Here is a 17443-nt window from a genome sequence, read left to right as displayed (position 1 = left end):
TCTCGCTTGAAAACGCTTATGGAAACGAAATGGGGTGTAGGTCCCCCACCTCGTTATGTAACTGCCTTGTCTTGGCTCGTCTTTGCCTGTCTGTTTTTTAATTGCTTTCTTGTTCTCTTCTGCGCCACGGGAACGACTGGGGTTGAAGACCGCGGGAGCCTGTGCGTATAGCGGAGGTTTCAGCTGGAACGGGAGTCGCTCTCTAACGGCTGGAGTCAGGGGTGGTGGGGTTGCGAACAGCGTGTGATGGTGGAGAGGGGGATGCAGAAGGGGAATGGCCCTGCTATATAGCGGCGTGGGAAAGGGAGCAGGAGAGGTTCCTCATTTTTCAGCAGGAGCACACTATGTGCTAAGGAGTGCAAGAATAAAGAGAGAGAGAGAGAAAGAGTACTTCAAATATATACGTGCTTACAAGAAGTGAAGCCGAAGTTTAGATGGCAGCACAGGGCAGAACACTGCACGCCATGTCCAATAAAACCATGCACAAGGTTTGAGTTCTCTATGGCAGAGAGGGAGAGACAGAGATGGTTCAAAAGAAGCAGTAAGTACCGTAAGTGAGACTTATGCGTCTCGTTATGAGTAAGAAAAGTTCCCTAGGCGTGGACGGGCGCGCAGGGGGAAGGGGCAGCTTGCTCTAAAACGGCCAACCTCGTTCACATCCTTAGCCACTCACTCACTCAGACGAGCCTAGTTTTCTCCCGACTCAACGATCTCTTTTACAGGAAAGATGGGAGCTATATGGTTTTGGACGGTGTCGTGCACTTCTGACGAGGAGGGGCGACAGAGAGTGACCAGGAAGACTTAGGGGAGTCGTTGTTTGTAGATGGAGCGTGGCTGAGTGGCGTTGTCGATGATCTGTTGTGGGAGCACTGGGGCGGAAAGCTGCCCATGTTTCCGTCGGTGGGGGAGCTGGGCAGTTTCGGTGGGGGACCTTTCGAAGACGGCGGGCCCGGACAACCAGTGCTCTCCGTTGTGCGTCATTTCCTGCTGTCTACGAGTCATGGAGCCGAACCACTTACTTTTCGCTATAGTTCAAGAGAGAGTGAGAGAGAGTGTAGAAGCAAGGAACACTACGAATCGTAAGCGTATTCAGGCCCTGCAAGCTGTATACAGTTCTAGGGAATCCATAGCTCTTGGTCAGCTCGCAGCTTTCTCAATCTGCAGGACCTCTATTAGCCAGTTCGATCATCTCATGACGTTACCGTACTCAACGAGCCACTTAGCGTGGTTGAACCCTTTACAAAAGGCCACGTACCGACCACGACGCTATACGGCATTTCTGTACTTACCGTACGCTATTACCGTCACTGCTTAAGTTCCCTGATATTTCTTTGCGCCTTGTGACAGTGCACCGATGGTTGGTCGGTACGTGACGGGCCGTGGGTGCACAAGCCTCGCTGTACACAGACATTCTCTTCCGTGCGAAGAATGAAATATGACGTGGCGGTTAGCGACAAGTGCAAAACTGAGCCAAGGGGGACAACGGAAGAGTGAGAGAGAGGTCGAGAAAGAGGGCGGCTTCAGTTCTGACAGTTCCGGCGAGGAGAAAGTGCCGCGTCTTCGGGTTTCGCTGAGTCACCGCGCCTCGTACTATACATTCACCCCCGCGGAAAGCGGGCCATATACTTTTGCAGGCTGGTTGAAGTCTCGTCTGCCGCCGCCGCTTGGATGTCGTCATACGTTTCGTAGCCTGCGCGACCGTACCCAGCCAGTGTTACCCACACGGCTGATGCTGCACCCCGCCCCGTGTTCACAGTGGCATCGATTTGTTGCGCGCACTATACGTATATTTAGGCGGGCACCGCGGGTGCGGACCTCCTTCAAAACGGCACGAGCTGCTACGTGCGCGGCTGTGTGCGTTCGCCGTTGCTCGCTAGATTGGACGGCCTAATCTTTATGCGGTGGCAGCGCCTAGTCATACGCTTCTTTCTTTCTTTCTTTCTTTCTTTCTTTCTTTCTTTCTTTCTTTCTTTCTTTCTTTCTTTCTTTCTTTCTTTCTTTCTTTCTTTGTGCGCACACTAACGGCGGATACAAGTGTTCGACTCAGTGGTCTAATGGGAAAAGTGAGGCGAGGGTGAGTTTCACCCTCCCCACCAACCTCCCTCTTCTCGTATATTAAGTGACCGACTGAGAACTCCCTGCAAGATTGAATGTTCATCGGGAAAACGGCTCTCCTATACTTGGGGAACGAACGCTGGAGGGCGTTCCGCCTGCCCGACTTTGCGCGCTTGCTTTCGTCTACGGATCGTCGTGGCGTTTGCGAAATTACGTACACCGACTCTCCTCTGCCAGGCAGCATGAACAGCCGAATCGTCAGCGTACCTTGCAGTGTCTGGTGGTGTCAATTGTTGTTGACGTTTTTTTTTTTCTTTGTTTCTCTCAGTGATGACGAATACGCCCCCCCCCCTTTTTTTTTTCATGCTGTTCTGTTTCTCTTGCCGCCCCTCGCGACATTCGTCTTCTTGCCGATGTGGAAATGTCTGCTCTCCCAGCCATGCAGGGAGGAGGCTGGTGTCAACGTAACTTCGACTCGGCCGTTCCGCTCAATTTAAGGATTAGTGTTCGACGATTATTTCGTTGTTACGTGAACATGACGAGTAATGGCTCTCAGCCGATTAGCTGAACGGCACCAGGGTGGACCACATTAGCCGTATCTTGAGTTCGTTTTTTTTTTCTTGATGTTGTTGTTGTCTTGTTCGACAGAAGAAAATGGATTCGCCATGGGAGCATGAATGAAAATAAAACGATGACGTCCTTATCAAGGTGGCCTCTTTGGTTAGCGGTTTTCCGCGTGCAACATCAGCAGTCCTCGGCCATTATTATCTCCCATGGCCTGCAGTGTCAGCCCTATTGCTATGCACATTAAACAACGATGGGACAAGGACCTCCTCCCCTATGCGCGTACCTATGTGTTTGCTGCCCATGACTGTCGATGTTAATAAAGGGCTCCGCGAGGAATGCGTGGGACATCAATAGCGGTCGAGAAATTCGGTCCCGATTTTCGGGTCCCGACTGCGAGAGGCAGTCGCGACCCAAAAGTGCACCGTGTGAAACACCTTTTTAAGTAACGCGTTCGTAAGTAATCTTGCGTTGTAAATACAAACAACACCAGCGTAAGCAGGCGTTCTGCAAAAAATGTCATACACGTTTTAAATGTTTCGAAATTTCCGTAAACACGAGCGTTACGACACGAAAGCCTTCAAAGCTGGGTTAAACACCTCTATTGGCCGCGGGCTTGGGCCGAAGCGGTACATAAAAGCACTTAACAGGGGGTTGAAGGGCATGTGGCCTTTTGGCTCGTTGCTACGTGTCAAGAGCGTTCCTTTATTTCTTCAAGTGAATCGGGAGGCGTCGGAGATAAGTTTACGCTCGCCCTTTGCTTAAGGCTTCTTTGCTGGTATACGTGTCTCATGCGCGCGCTCGTTCGGCGGGACTAATTGGATTTCGCGCCAAACTCTATTTCGCGGAATCGCTTTTCGAGGACAGAAGGCAAGCGTCGAGATGATATATACATATAGCTCTCTATCTCTCTCTTTTCCCATTCCCCTTTCTCTCTTTAAGAGTCACTCTGAAGAAAAGTCGAGAGTCTTTAAAACGCTCGAGGCGCCGTCGACGCTGTTCGCGTTTATATATTCCATATGCGCCGTTGGTTTCGTCGCTCTTTGTGCTCGCGGAGCAGAGACTTTGCGAAGAATGTATATACGCATGGTAGCATGTACGCTTCGAGGAGAGAAAGCGTGGAGGAGAGAAAATTAATGTTCCGTGGGCAGCTTGTTCGTCGCCGCGCCGCCGCACATTTTCGAAGGAGCGCATTCGAGCGTAAAGGCGCCGAAGGGTGCAGGAATCGCAAATATATCGTCATCTCGAGATGTGCGGACCGTGGTTTTTCTATTCAAAAACAGCAGTGACGGGGCACTCGCATAACTGTTGGATTGTATAATATTCGACTTTAGGGACGTGTGGGAAGGGGCGCCGTTGCTGTGATGTTCGGTTTAAGTTACGAGTGCTACTGGATGCGCCGTAACTCGCCAAGCGTGCGTGTGAGGAAAATCGTTACATACATACATACATACATACATACATACATACGTACGTACGTACATACGTACGTACATACATACATACATACATACATACATACATACATACGTACGTACGTACGTACGTACGTGCATACATACATACATACATACATACATACATACATACATACGTACGTACGTACGTACGTACGTACGTACGTACATACATACATACATACATACATACATACATACATACATACATACATACATGCTGTTGTGCCACCGACAGGTTCCTCGTTCGGCAGCACGTCTCACGAGATCGAGCCCTGTTTCGACGAACTGTCTCCCCCCCCCCCCCCTCCCAGCGCCGCCTTCTGTGCAGGAGAACCGTGCAGTCCGGGGATAACGTCGTTTCCTCCGCCGGGCCACTTTGCAGTTCCGGGTATGGCTACATCTCCCCCTCCGAGCCCGAGAACTGGTCCGAGAGAATGGACCAAGGACGCTATTTAAGGCCGAGCCGGCCCCATGTTAGGATTTTTGCCCCAGCCGACGTTGTCGTGCTGGCCGGCTCTGTAAAACGACAACCTGCGATAGTAAACGCTACTTTTGTTGCTGTTTTCCAAACGGATTGCCTCCCTGTTTCACCTTGGGGCTAAGGCTTCAGCGAAGCCCGCTCGACTGCTCGCCGCTCTTCGCCACCGCTACCATCGCGACAGAGAAAATTCATAACAGTGGTTGGCAGCTACGGGATACGATATCCTACGTTTGGCACGCCGGATCAGACCCCTGTCCTCAACGTTTTGCTGCTCTGGGACCCGCTACCCCGATCTCAACGGCTGAAAAGTTGGATCGGATCTCCGAGCACGAGGACGACCGCCGTGATAGCGTTTGGCTACGCTGCGATACGCTACCCTGTTCACATCGTTCGGCAAGCTGGGACAAGCAACCCCGGATATCAACATTGGCAAGTTGGACCGGATCCCTGAAGGCCTGACACTGTTCGACGGCAGCCACGAGTCGGCTACTTTGGTTGGGTGAGTGCCCAACGTTTACTGTTCACTTCGCCAGACCTCTCTAGCACAGGCAGATGTTAGGAGAGCATTTTGTGTTTTGTTGGTTATAATTTAATATTCACCTGCTTTAAACCTTAGTTTTGGAGTACGGTGAACATCTGTAGTAGAGCATCACGAGGGACGAGATCGCGATGGAGCAATACCTGGTGCAGGACCTCCTTGAAATTTGTGGAGCCATGGGGATTTCCGCCGGTTCCGCTAAAACAAGGGAAGCGATTCTCGAGGTGATGCGGTCAGAGAATGTGACGGCCGAGGAAGCTGACGAGTTTTGGGAGCTCATTTGTGAGCAAAAGCAGAAGGCCGAGAAAAGCCGCGAAGAGCTCGAAGCTCAAAGGCGCGAACAGCAGAAGGCCGAAGAGCTCGAAGCTCAAAGGCACGAACAATGGAAGGCCGAAGAGTGCCGAAAAAGGAGAGAGCATGCTCTCAAAATGAAAGAGCTTGATCTTCAAATTCAAGCACTTAAATGGGAGCGAGCTAAACACCAGCTCCACAACTTTCAGACAGGCGAGAACATCGCGCATTTTCTTGATGATTTTGAAGTTGTCTGCTGTAATGTTGATGTTAGCCGCGACCTTTGGGTGGAGAAGCTCGCCACGCTGTTGCCGCGCAAGATAGCGCATGTTTTGAATTGCTTACCCTTCGAGGAAGCAAGAGACTTCAGTTATGTTAGATATGCCTTGATAAGATATTTTTTTCTTTCAAGTCATGCTGACGAGGAAAGTCGGAGCGATGAAGACAAGGTTGAAGCGCCACGAAGGGCGCTAAAGGACGACGCCCGCCGAAAAGAGCGTGAGGATGAGGCGCGCCGTGAAGCGATGGAGGTGGAAGCGCGTGAAAATGAGGCTCGCCGAAGAGCGCTAGCAGTAGAAGCGCATCGCGAAGCGCTAGAGACGGAGCCGCTTCACAGCACACATGATCCAGATGCATCGCATCAAAAAGAGTTTGACAAGTCGAGTCGTAAGGCGCTACAGGTTGACGCCTGTCGACAAAATATTGAGCAGGATGCGCGAGATAAAGCGCTACAGAATAAAGCTCTTAAAAGAGAGCACGAGGCTGACTTCGAAGGGCAGAGAACAAGGGCTAACCACGACAGCGATAAACCCCCACCGATCGAAAGCTCTTTAGGCGCGTTAGTTGCTTTTAAAGGCATCGGGACTCCCGTTCTGTCCCAAGCAGAGGCAGCTAGCAACGGGCCCGAGGATAAGCTAGATAACCAGTGTGGAGTTTCGGGAGTACTTGTCAAAGGCAGCACACTTGGAAGTAAGTGTGTCGAGGCTGCCAGTATTGCGAGAAGTCCCGACAGAAGGAGGCATTTGCGTAAGCGTAACGTGGTAAAGACGACGGGCGCCACGTGCGCTAGAGCCGCTGTTAAGCGCCGTGACGTCTTCATTCGAGACGCCAGGTTCAAGGCTAGGCGCACGAAAGGGCACCCCATGAAATGTTCGATGCGCAGATTGTCACGCACATCAAGATTTGGCGGACAGCGTGTTCAGAAAAACCGGCTTTCGGGAAAATTCGGACGCCGAGATCATCGTCGGGCCTTACAAATTTTGAAGCCGCGTAGAGGCAACCACGAGAGGAAACATCGCGTACCTCTGAGTTGTAACAAAGGCTGTAGTTCGCCACCGTGGCGAGGGAATTACTGGTCGAACGGGCGGCGTAAGCGATGCAGTGCAGATGCCCCTTTCTTCGAGTCCAGCAGCTGCGGGTCAAAAGTCGCTACTACTGAGTTCGGCGAACAAGTTCTTTCGTCGTCCTTTTGTCCAGACCTCAGCCCACGAAAGCTGTGGAATGCGCGACTCTCCAGAGTTCGTCTGAGAGGGGCCCCTGTCTTGCCGTTACTAGGAATAGACATTGTAATTAGCTTTAGAAATTGTTTTTCTAGTTTGTCGTAAGCTATTCAGTAATAAATGTGTTTGAAATTTTGTGTTTTACTTTCCTTCTCATTGGAGAAGCACGCATTGGTATGTTTGTTTCATTATTTTGTTTTCATAAAATTTAAAAAGGCAACAGTCAGTGTGTTTTAATTTAACAGAGAAGGCTGAGTAAAAGACCTGTTTAAAATACGTTCTTTGTTTGGCATTACGTGTTGGTAAGCGTGTCAGTGTGGGTTAACTTTGCCCTTTGTTTTGTTTAACGCGCGCAAGTTTGATTTTCATTGTTATTCACTTACTTTTTCAAGCGCGTTTTATTTTGTTGGGATGCTCTTTGGCTGAACACTTTGAGTTAGGGCTTATCGAACGGCTTTGTTTTGTTTAGCGGTCTTATGCTTGCAGGCGACGCAAATGTGCGTGATTCGAAAACTCTTGGTATTCTAAATTGTAGATTCGGGACCAAATTGAGTCAACATCGGCAGCTTCGATCGTCCCTAATCTGCCCGGGTCACAATCGAGAATCGCTCTCGAAAACAAAAATTCTGATTGGTTTAGCAGTGTCATGCACTGTAAAGGAGTGTCCGCATTGTGTATTCCTCCCGAGATTCGTTGCTCGTGATGCTATTTGTTAGCCCAGCGTAATCTCGAGGAAACATTTGGTGTCTGCTGGTCTGGCGACTTGATCAGCATTTGGAGGGTGCTTGCTTTGGCCGGAGTGGTTCGCCTTTGTGTTCGACTCCGTCGTTCCAGTGAACATCTGCAGGCCTTTGGAAGTCTCAACGGGCGGAGAGAGCGGAACGGCTACCGATGGTCAACCAGCATCCCTCCTTCCGAGCCGCGCTGACGGCTCAAAACTCCGGATGCATTGTCTGGCGGCGGGGGTGCTGTTGTGCCACCGACAGGTTCCTCGTTCGGCAGCACGTCTCACGAGATCGAGCCCTGTTTCGACGAACTGTCTCCCCCCCCCCCCCTCCCAGCGCCGCCTTCTGTGCAGGAGAACCGTGCAGTCCGGGGATAACGTCGTTTCCTCCGCCGGGCCACTTTGCAGTTCCGGGTATGGCTACATCTCCCCCTCCGAGCCCGAGAACTGGTCCGAGAGAATGGACCAAGGACGCTATTTAAGGCCGAGCCGGCCCCATGTTAGGATTTTTGCCCCAGCCGACGTTGTCGTGCTGGCCGGCTCTGTAAAACGACAACCTGCGATAGTAAACGCTACTTTTGTTGCTGTTTTCCAAACGGATTGCCTCCCTGTTTCACCTTGGGGCTAAGGCTTCAGCGAAGCCCGCTCGACTGCTCGCCGCTCTTCGCCACCGCTACCATCGCGACAGAGAAAATTCATAACAATACATACATACATACATACATACATACATACATACATACATGAAAACGCGAATATAGTTATCAATGAGATCCTTAATTTCAGGTTGCCTTATCACATGTATGAAGATGCACAACATTGGTTCGGCCCATAGCCATTGGCTTGTGACGGGTCTAAATAAATATGCAATGCCATGAACCGATAATACAAGTTAAACAGACATTCTCTAAGTGTACAGTTTAATGCAATGGCATGAGCAGGTTTTGTTAACAAAGCAGATATTTAATATAATGATTATACCATGAACTTAAAAAAAGAAAAAAAACGCAAATTATAACATAAGGAAACAGATATTTTCTATAAGAGAGATGCAGTATCGTACAACATACTGTCACGTGCGTAAAACTGATTGTATCTATACCGTGCACCAAAAATAAATTTTAAGAAAGGACGTAATGCATATCGAATATGATGACTTCTTGGCATTTACCACAGAGTACACCTGTCCAAGTGCGGCCACTTATGACGACTGGTGAACTACCTGCTTCCACTTGGAAAATCTGAAGGAACCGAAGTCGCCTTCAATTGCACTGTGCCGTGCGGGGCACTTGGAAAACCGATTTGGTTGGCATACGGCATGCACCGTATACTATAGCTTGCATTCGCGTCTTATATGACCCTTCATATATTTCCGCTAGCCGGTTCTCTTAGCGCCTGGAGGAGTGGGAACGTGAATGCAAGAAAAAGAAAGAAAGGATGAAAGAAACAAATGAAGAACTGCCAGCTGAGAAACACTAAAAGCAAGAGAAAAAAGAAAGATTGAAAGAAGACCGGTGCCATTGCGAAGTTGTGGCCTTCTTTGGGCAGGGAGACACTTCAATCCTCACGTTGTTTACGCGACGCTGTCCGTTGACACTTCTTGTCGGGTTCGAGTATTGGAGGCTGCGGATTGGCCGCTGCCGTTTATGCGAACGTACACGTGTGCGTAAGATACGCCGCGCATGTGATGGATTCTGCACGGTAACTCTCGCCCAGCCTCGCGACAGCCCTTCTATGCCTTCTATGTATATATGCTCATCGAATCCGTGCAGTGCGGAGAGGACTGCGCAGTCTGAATCACACTTGTCTGCAGTGGTCTGCTGCGCGTGGCTTAGAATGCCGGCGCCGTCCGCAGCTGATGCCGGCCATGGTTTAATTATAGTATACAAGGACCTCGCACGCGGTTTATGACTACGTTTGGTATCATCATGTGCGTCGGTTCCTGCGCGTGTTTGCGAAAATCGGTGGCTTAAGAAGCGACTGACTGGCCGCTTCAGAATAGTATTATTCAGACCGTGGAGGTTAAAACAACCAGGCGACCGGCAAATAGAACCGCCGGTTTCGCGTTTTGTCTGTGTTTCACCGCTATAGTGATACGTTTTGCAAGCAAAGAGGTTTGATTTGAATTGAATAAGGTTGTCTGATCGATTAAATGAATGATTCGCGAAGATCGAACGCCCCAAAGCGGTACTGGAGGTATTAGTAGCGCCGTATAGTGGAGGGCGCTGCAAACATCATCATCAGCATCATCATCATCATCATCAACAACAACATCAACAATACTATCTGTATTGTTATCGTTATATGCAACAACGAGATCATGTCAGCAACAACAGCATCAATGATTGACAAAGAGAGAAACAGCAGCATTGCATGCGTACAAACTGAAATTCAATTACATTGACTGTAACTCAATTGCTGCGTTGATCGATGTCCACTGCATTTCATGACCGCCGAAAAGTAGCGTTCCATAAGTGCATATTTCTATCACGCCGCCACCATTATCGCATACGCTGCTTACTGTTTGTCACATCGCGATTTTTTCTCGAGAAGCATTCTTTTCTTCTTTCTATAAAGTCACGTGCTTCGTTTTATTATTTTGTTCTCAGTGGATGCCTGACGAAAAGACTCCGGCTTCACCACGCTGCACGGAACTTACTGGAAAACGCAGTCTGACCAATATACACATAGTATATGCCTACGTTTGACAGATGCCACATTGACTGACGGATTTCAGTTGAGGGGGTCTCGTTCTGGTCGCCGTGCAAATGGAGTTCCCGTGTGACTGGTGACGTTCGCGTGACGTGCCGCGCGTCACGTGATTTATTATGTACAGAGAAGGATGAAAAGACAAAAAGCAAGAAACGAAACAGTCACGACTTCAGCCATCACTATGTATATATGCGAGGGTATCTGCTGCGAGAGCATGCCGGCACCACGATTTTTTTCAGCAACTGCCAACCCGAAAGACGCGGGGTCGAGTCCAGGCCGGCGCGGCGTCGTTTCGGTAGAGGCAATACGGTGGGGGTCCGTCCGCGTACTTATTGAAGTGCGCGTTTTATTTAATGACGCCACTCAGACATGCTCTTTTGCCACTCTAACCGTGAAACTCATCATCACACGGCCGCTCACGGAAACGCTAATTTAAACGAGGCTTTCATTGTCTCGGAACATTCATAGACGCCGTCGGCGATACCAAGCATGAAAGGACCCCAGGTTTGTGACCAATTATTATTATTATTATTATTATTATTATTATTATTATTATTATTATTATTATTATTATTATTTGAATTGTTTTATTTTTGCGTGCGCCTGCACTGAGACCTTTGAACTTTTATTTATTTCAACATTCGGGATGCTGAGGGCCGTGGTCAAAAAGCCTCTAATGGGCTTGACTGGGACCACGACCCGTTACAAATGGGCAGCATAGGCAACACTTTTATTGCAGTGACAATGTACAAAAATTTGAGCAAGCATAAAGCATAAAGTATAATAAGCATAAGCATAATAAAGCATAAGCAAAATAAAGCATGAAGATTGAAAAGTAATAAACTCAAAGAAATGACCGTAATTATTTGCTTACACATACGATATCAATAAGAGAGTGTAACGATGCAAGAAAAGAAGATCGCAAGATTAGCACCAAAGTAAAAATAAAAAATATGGGGCATGTGCCCATACGCTTACTGTTACAAGCTGCCACTCTAGCGTCGCCAGCGCGAAGTCGGCGACGGGAATGACAGCAGGTTGGTTCGTTCCGTACGCAAGCAGAGACAGTGAAGAGATCAGAGACGTGGGAAAACAAAACAAACTTTACTCTAGTGATATTGCAGCACACGGGATCTAATACAACACTTCAATACAACTAACAAAATACATCAACACTTGATGCAACTAAAAAATATATACAAAGCAATAAATCAGCTTACGCGAGAGAACTATCACAAACTACACAACTAACAACAATAGAAATACAGAGTAGAAAGTTCGAAGATATAAACAGGTGAAGGCATACGTGTGATGACCGGCAGCGTTGTGTCCCCGACGATCGGATGCGAGAAGTCGAAGAGAGTTCTGGCACGACTGCGATGTCGGCGGTGTTGCAACGCTGGTGGCTCCGGGAGGCTAGTGCTTGCAGGTGACTTCGAGCAGGTTGAGCTAACTCGAAGCGAAGTCCCGATGTCTACGTTGCAGACGTTAATATCGCGTCACAGCTAGACGAACGGCTAAGTTTAGGTGGCCAGCCGATACAGAGCCACTCTAAAAACTTCTAGAAGAGATGCTTGTTGATCTGTTTCTACACCATCTTGGTCAGCGACTAGTCTGCCTAGCAGGGCAAAATCCTGCGCTTAAATTCCCCTCGTGTCTCCTCGCTCTCTTCCTTGGGGACACGAGACCTCTACCTGGGTCCAATCATGCGCGTTTAATTGGGGGAAAACTCCGCCCCAAAAATATTTTGACCCCACCCCTTTTTAATAGGGAGAGGGCCCGCAACTAGCGAGAGTGACAACCTGTCGGGTTGTTGTCATACGGCTTGGCCACCAGAGCGTTTCCCACGCTTTTCTCCGTGGGAACGGTCAACCACTTAGCTCTCAGCCGGGCGTCTTGTAGTCTAATCCTTGTACGGGGTATACCGCGGCCTTCTACGACCTTGCAGACGTCGCCACGGTTACAAAAGGATTAACTGTCGGCGGCGACGTTCTAAGGAGAGCACCCCAATTTTGCACTTATCGGTTCCCTTTCATGTGCCGCCGTTTCTCAAGGTCAGTCGGGGAGTACGGCGCCCGTTAATTGCCGTGACGCGGTGTCGCCGAAAATAGCCGTCCGTGACACTTACTACACTTACAATCAGAACAGTCACTCAAATGGAAGACGATATGGCATTCAAGTGAAACGGCAGGAGGAAGCGCAGCATTTCTTTGCCGTAGTTAGTGCGCGTGCGCGGGATAAGCCATGTGTGATTGAAACGCGTGTTATAAAGAACTTTGCGGTGGTTTAGGTTGGCAATGGTTCCTAAAAGGTTGTCGCCTTTTAATCCTGCCTGGTAGCGTTTCACAAGCATTGCGCGGTAGTATTCAGGTAGAGGTAGCAGCTTCATGTCGTGAAATATGGGAGTGGTGTGACTGCGATATGGAGCATTTGCAACGGCACGAACAGCCTTTTTCTGTATGACGTGCAGTTTGCGGATATTTGTTAGAGTTGTCGTACCCCAAACCAGATGACAGTAGTTGACGTGAGATAAAAACAAGGATTTATAGATGAGAAGTTTAACTGCCTTACGTAGCGAGAAACGCACCCGGGATAATATGCCCGAAATCCTTGATATAGTGCCACACAGTTTTTCAGTGTGTGCGTTCCAAGACATGTGTTGATCGAAAGTTATTCCCAGACACTTAATACGCTGTACTATCTCAAGTTCTGAACTGCCAAGTTTTAATGGGACACGACAAGGGGTTTGTTTATTTTTCGGCCTGAAATATACAGCTTTTGTTTTTGATGTGTTAAGTTTTAAACAGTTAACGCATGTCCACGTGGCCAACTTCGCCAGTACCTCATTTGCGTCATTAATTAAGTTTGTATAATTTTCAGCAGTAAGAAGCAAGGTTGTATCATCAGCGTATATAATACATTTTACAGACGTGTCAATTTTTACAATATCATTTATGTATATACAAAAAAGCAGAGGCCCTAATATGCTACCTTGTGGTACACCCGCTGAAATTTTTAGTAAATTGGAGGTACAATTGCCGACGACTACTTCCTGCTGCCGGTACATTTGGTATGATTCAATGAGTTGTAAGAAAACACCTCGAAATCCATAGTGTGCACATTTCTTTAGCAGCGTAATGTGATTTATTGTGTCGAGCGCCTTTGAATAGTCTACGAAGATGCCTAAAGTGTGTAGTTCGCGTTCAAAAGCATTTAGTATAAATTCTTTCTGTTCTAAAAGAGCATGTTCAGTTGTACGGCCTTTGATAAAACCAAACTGCGAAGGAGTGATGATGTGGTGCTTATCTAGGAAAGAAACCATACGCTTTTGAATTAGTTTTTCCAGACCTTTTGAAATTACTGGAAGTATAGATATCGGTCGGTAATTGTTTAGTGCATTTTTATCTCCTCCTTTGTACAGCACAACCACTTTTGCAACTTGTAACTTTTGTGGGAAAATTCCGGTGGAAAAAGCAAGATTAAAGATATGCTCTAATAATTCAGCAATGATATCTAATACGTGTTTGATGGGCTTAATCTGTATGTCATATGCGTCACAACACGTGCTGTTTTTCACAGACGAAAAAGCATGTGAAAGTTCACCAGCTGTTGTTGGCGCCAAAAACGCGCTCTCAGATATACTGTCAGACAAATATGTGGTACAAGCTGAATTGTACTGTTCCTTCGCTAGCGATACAAAATAGTCATTGAATAAGTTTGCTAAATCATCCTTACAAATAACGTCACCGTCTATCACAAGCTCAGTAGGCCTGAAGTCATCACCGTTACGGCCAAGGAATTTGTTTAGTCTAGACCAAGCCAAGTCTTGTTTATTCATTACATCTTTGTTGAAGATGCTGTTTAAGTACGTTCTCTTTTTGTAACGCAACAGGCTGTTTACTTTATTTCGCTGGGCTTTGAAACGTTTAAGCGTTTCTTCGTTCTTGTTTTTCAGGAAGTTTTCGAACAATTTATTTTTACGTTTTATTTCATTAAGACAACTTTTAGTCAGCCACGGTTTTTTGGCTTTGCGCGTATGCTTGAGCTCTTTGTACGGAAAGCATTTCTTGTAGACCCTTATCAGTTTGTCATGGAAAATATCATAGGCGTCTTCAGGTTCTTGCTCGCAATACACGCCTGACCAATCGGTTAACGATATCTCCTTGCGAAATGCAGCCAGTGTATATTCATTAATATCTTGAATAACTATCGGCTCTCTGAGTTGGTCTGGCGCACAGTTTATGGTTTCGTTTATCAGCATAAATATAGGAAGGTGGTCACTGATGTGTGCGCTTAGTACGCCGGGCAAACATTTCGAAGCTTCTATGTTAGTAATGAACATATCTATTAATGTCGCAGTGTTTTTGTCAATGCGGGTTGGGATGGTGATAACATTAGAAAACCCATTGGATTCAATAACTTGACAAAGTTCTAACTGACTTTCTGATGGCTTTGCAACATCGATATTGAGATCACCTGCAAGAACTAGTGTGCTACCAGTGTCTCCAACCCAACGCAAGTATGTATCTAAGAATACTAAGAAGTTCGACTTGTTACCACTAGGAAAGCGGTATAAAACACCATAAACAAAACCGTCACTTTGTACAGTCAATATTTCATAATCATTAGTGACATGCGAAAACTCGTGAACCAGCCTACATTTTACTGAGTTTTTAGCCATCATCAAAACACCACCTCCTATTTTTGTTGGGCGATTCAAAAAGAAGGTTTCATAGCCGGGTGATCTTAGAACCTCAGATTCATCCCTGTACCATGTTTCCGTCATCATAAGAACATGAGGTTCAGAGCGTATAGTTGAAATAAGGGCGGGTATTTGGTCTTCTTTATTTCGCGCAGATTGTGCGTTGAGATGAAGGAAGGACAAGCCATTATTTTTCGTGGAAAGTAATGCGCCTAATTTTTCGAGTGTCACGTAATCTTTGTCTGCCATCTTTCTCTTTAGGTAACAGTCGCTTTGGTCATTAACAGTGGCTATTCTCTCATTACTGAGAGGTCCTGCACGCTGGCGATGACGTGAACTCGGCTGTCCTCAGTTTTTCGCACCTTGATGCGACCATTGTCCACCCACAGAAACTTCCATTGCTTTTCTCTCTTTAGTGAGAGCACTTGTGCAAACAATCTTTTGTTGTTGGGTGTGAGGTGGTCATTAACGTACACATTGGCACCTTGTGACTGAGCAAAACCGAGTGACTCGGTTGTTAGACGTGCCCTGCGTGCTTTACGCAAAAATTCATCCTTCTTGACCCGAGAACAAAACCTCGCGATTATGTTCGTGTCCTTTTTTGCTGGCACGCGATGCACAGCGTCGATATCATCCTTTTTTATGGGACAGTCAATTACATCACCCATTTTCTGAAGAATGGTGGCGCAATCCTCCCCCTTTTTTAATGGCACACCCTTTATCTCAACGTTGTTAAGTGGCGAACGCTGTTCCATGTCAGCCAGTTTAGCAGCCAGTTCATCATTTGATTTTTGAAGAGACTTGTTTTCGGCTGAGGTAAGCTCATGCTTCTTTTTCATTTCTTCATAAAAAGTGCTGATGGCAGACACACTTTCACGAAGCTGTTCAATTTCGGCTCGAAGCTGTTGCACTTCGCGTGACAGCTCATCATTTGACGGCATCATATAAACGTAACAGTGACTACAGCACAATAACCACTGGCAGCAGCAGTCGCGACAACAAGAGTAGAAGCAAAAAATCAGCGGTGCAATTAATGCACAACCAAACTGCGCAAAGGAAGAACGTTGCTCAGTGGACTCGACTTCCTGCTGCCACGACCGCCACTGCCAAAATGTGGCTACACGAGCACAGTGTTGAGCCTAAGTAGTGTCTCCGGTAGGTGTCCTCGCAGTCCGTGCTTGCGCAGAAAGTTCGTTCTTTGTGGCTGTAGCGACAGGGTAGTGACGTTGCTTGACCAGATATTCCAAGTAGACGGGTCGAGAAATCCAGAGAAATATCCCGATAGCCCGAAGAGCCGAACCAGACAACTGTCACGATATGCACCAGTCAGCACCTGCGCAAAGGAAGAACGTTGCCCAGTGGACTCGACTTCCTGCTGCCACGACCGCCACTGCCAAAATGTGGCTACACGAGCACAGTGTTGAGCCTAAGTAGTGTCTCCGGTAGGTGTCCTCGCAGTCAAAGACCTCATAGTTGTTTCAGGGTAGAATAAATCAATGATTGATTAACTGAATTATTATTGATTGATTGATTGAATATACTGTTATGTTAGGGTTTGCGGTGTGTCGTAGATGGAAAAAAGTCACAGCTTTGACGTAAAGCCGGAGCAATTAACGTGATATCAACAAAATGGAAGGCCGCGTGAAGAATGGCAAGCAGATCGAAACGTTGATTGATTGATATGTGGAGTTTAACGTCCCAGAACCGCCATATGATTATGCGAGACGCCGTAGTGGAGGGCTGCGGAAATTTCGACCACCTGGGGTTCTTTAACGTGCACCCAAATCTGAGCACACGGGCCTAAAACATTTCCGCCTCCATCGGAAATGCAGCCGCCGCGGCCGGGATGCGAACCCGCAACCCGCGGGTCAGCAGCCGAGTACCTTAGCCACTAGACCACCGTGCCGGGGCAGTGTGCGCTTGCACTGGCATTTAAATAAAGGAGGCGCTGTCCAACCAGACTCCTGGTCCAACTTCTTCATTGCAGAATCGAGTATATGTTGCGATCTAGCAACCCCAGTGAACAATTTATAAGCACCTAATGATTTGCTTTCGCGATCCTAGGTTAAAAGATGTGAATCAACTTTGATGATCATTGTCGTTTGATGTCGTATTAAGTTTTGTCGCTCTTAGAATGTTAAGCACGCTGAAGAGCTCTGCGACCACAGCAGAGAATGTGCGGGGGCTCTTCAGTATGGGATTACCTTTTAAATCAACGAAATGCCGTAGTTTGCCCTTCTCTAAACGTACCAATTCCACGCAGGCGGTGTGTTTTGTAAGTTCATGTAAATGATGTCTGTTTGTCATCATTGTTAGAGTATGTGTAAGAAGGAAATGTTTTGTTGAGTGTTATTGACGTTTGTGGCAATAAATCTTTTTCTAAACAAGTTCGGGACGGGTATGCTCCAATAGTTGAG

General features: G+C 47.4%; 1 protein-coding gene across 2 annotated transcripts in view; it reads left to right on the top strand.

The window, feature by feature from the left end:
* The window catches only part of LOC142803624 (uncharacterized), a 201287-nt gene that overhangs the window by 64525 nt on the left and 119319 nt on the right, over positions 1–17443 (top strand). The window lies entirely within an intron of this gene.

The sequence above is a fragment of the Rhipicephalus microplus genome, chromosome 3, assembly GCF_043290135.1.
Source record: "Rhipicephalus microplus isolate Deutch F79 chromosome 3, USDA_Rmic, whole genome shotgun sequence".
Taxonomy (NCBI): Eukaryota; Metazoa; Arthropoda; class Arachnida; order Ixodida; family Ixodidae; genus Rhipicephalus; species Rhipicephalus microplus.
Note: the sequence above shows the minus strand (reverse complement) of the source record. Positions and strands in the feature narration are given on the sequence as shown.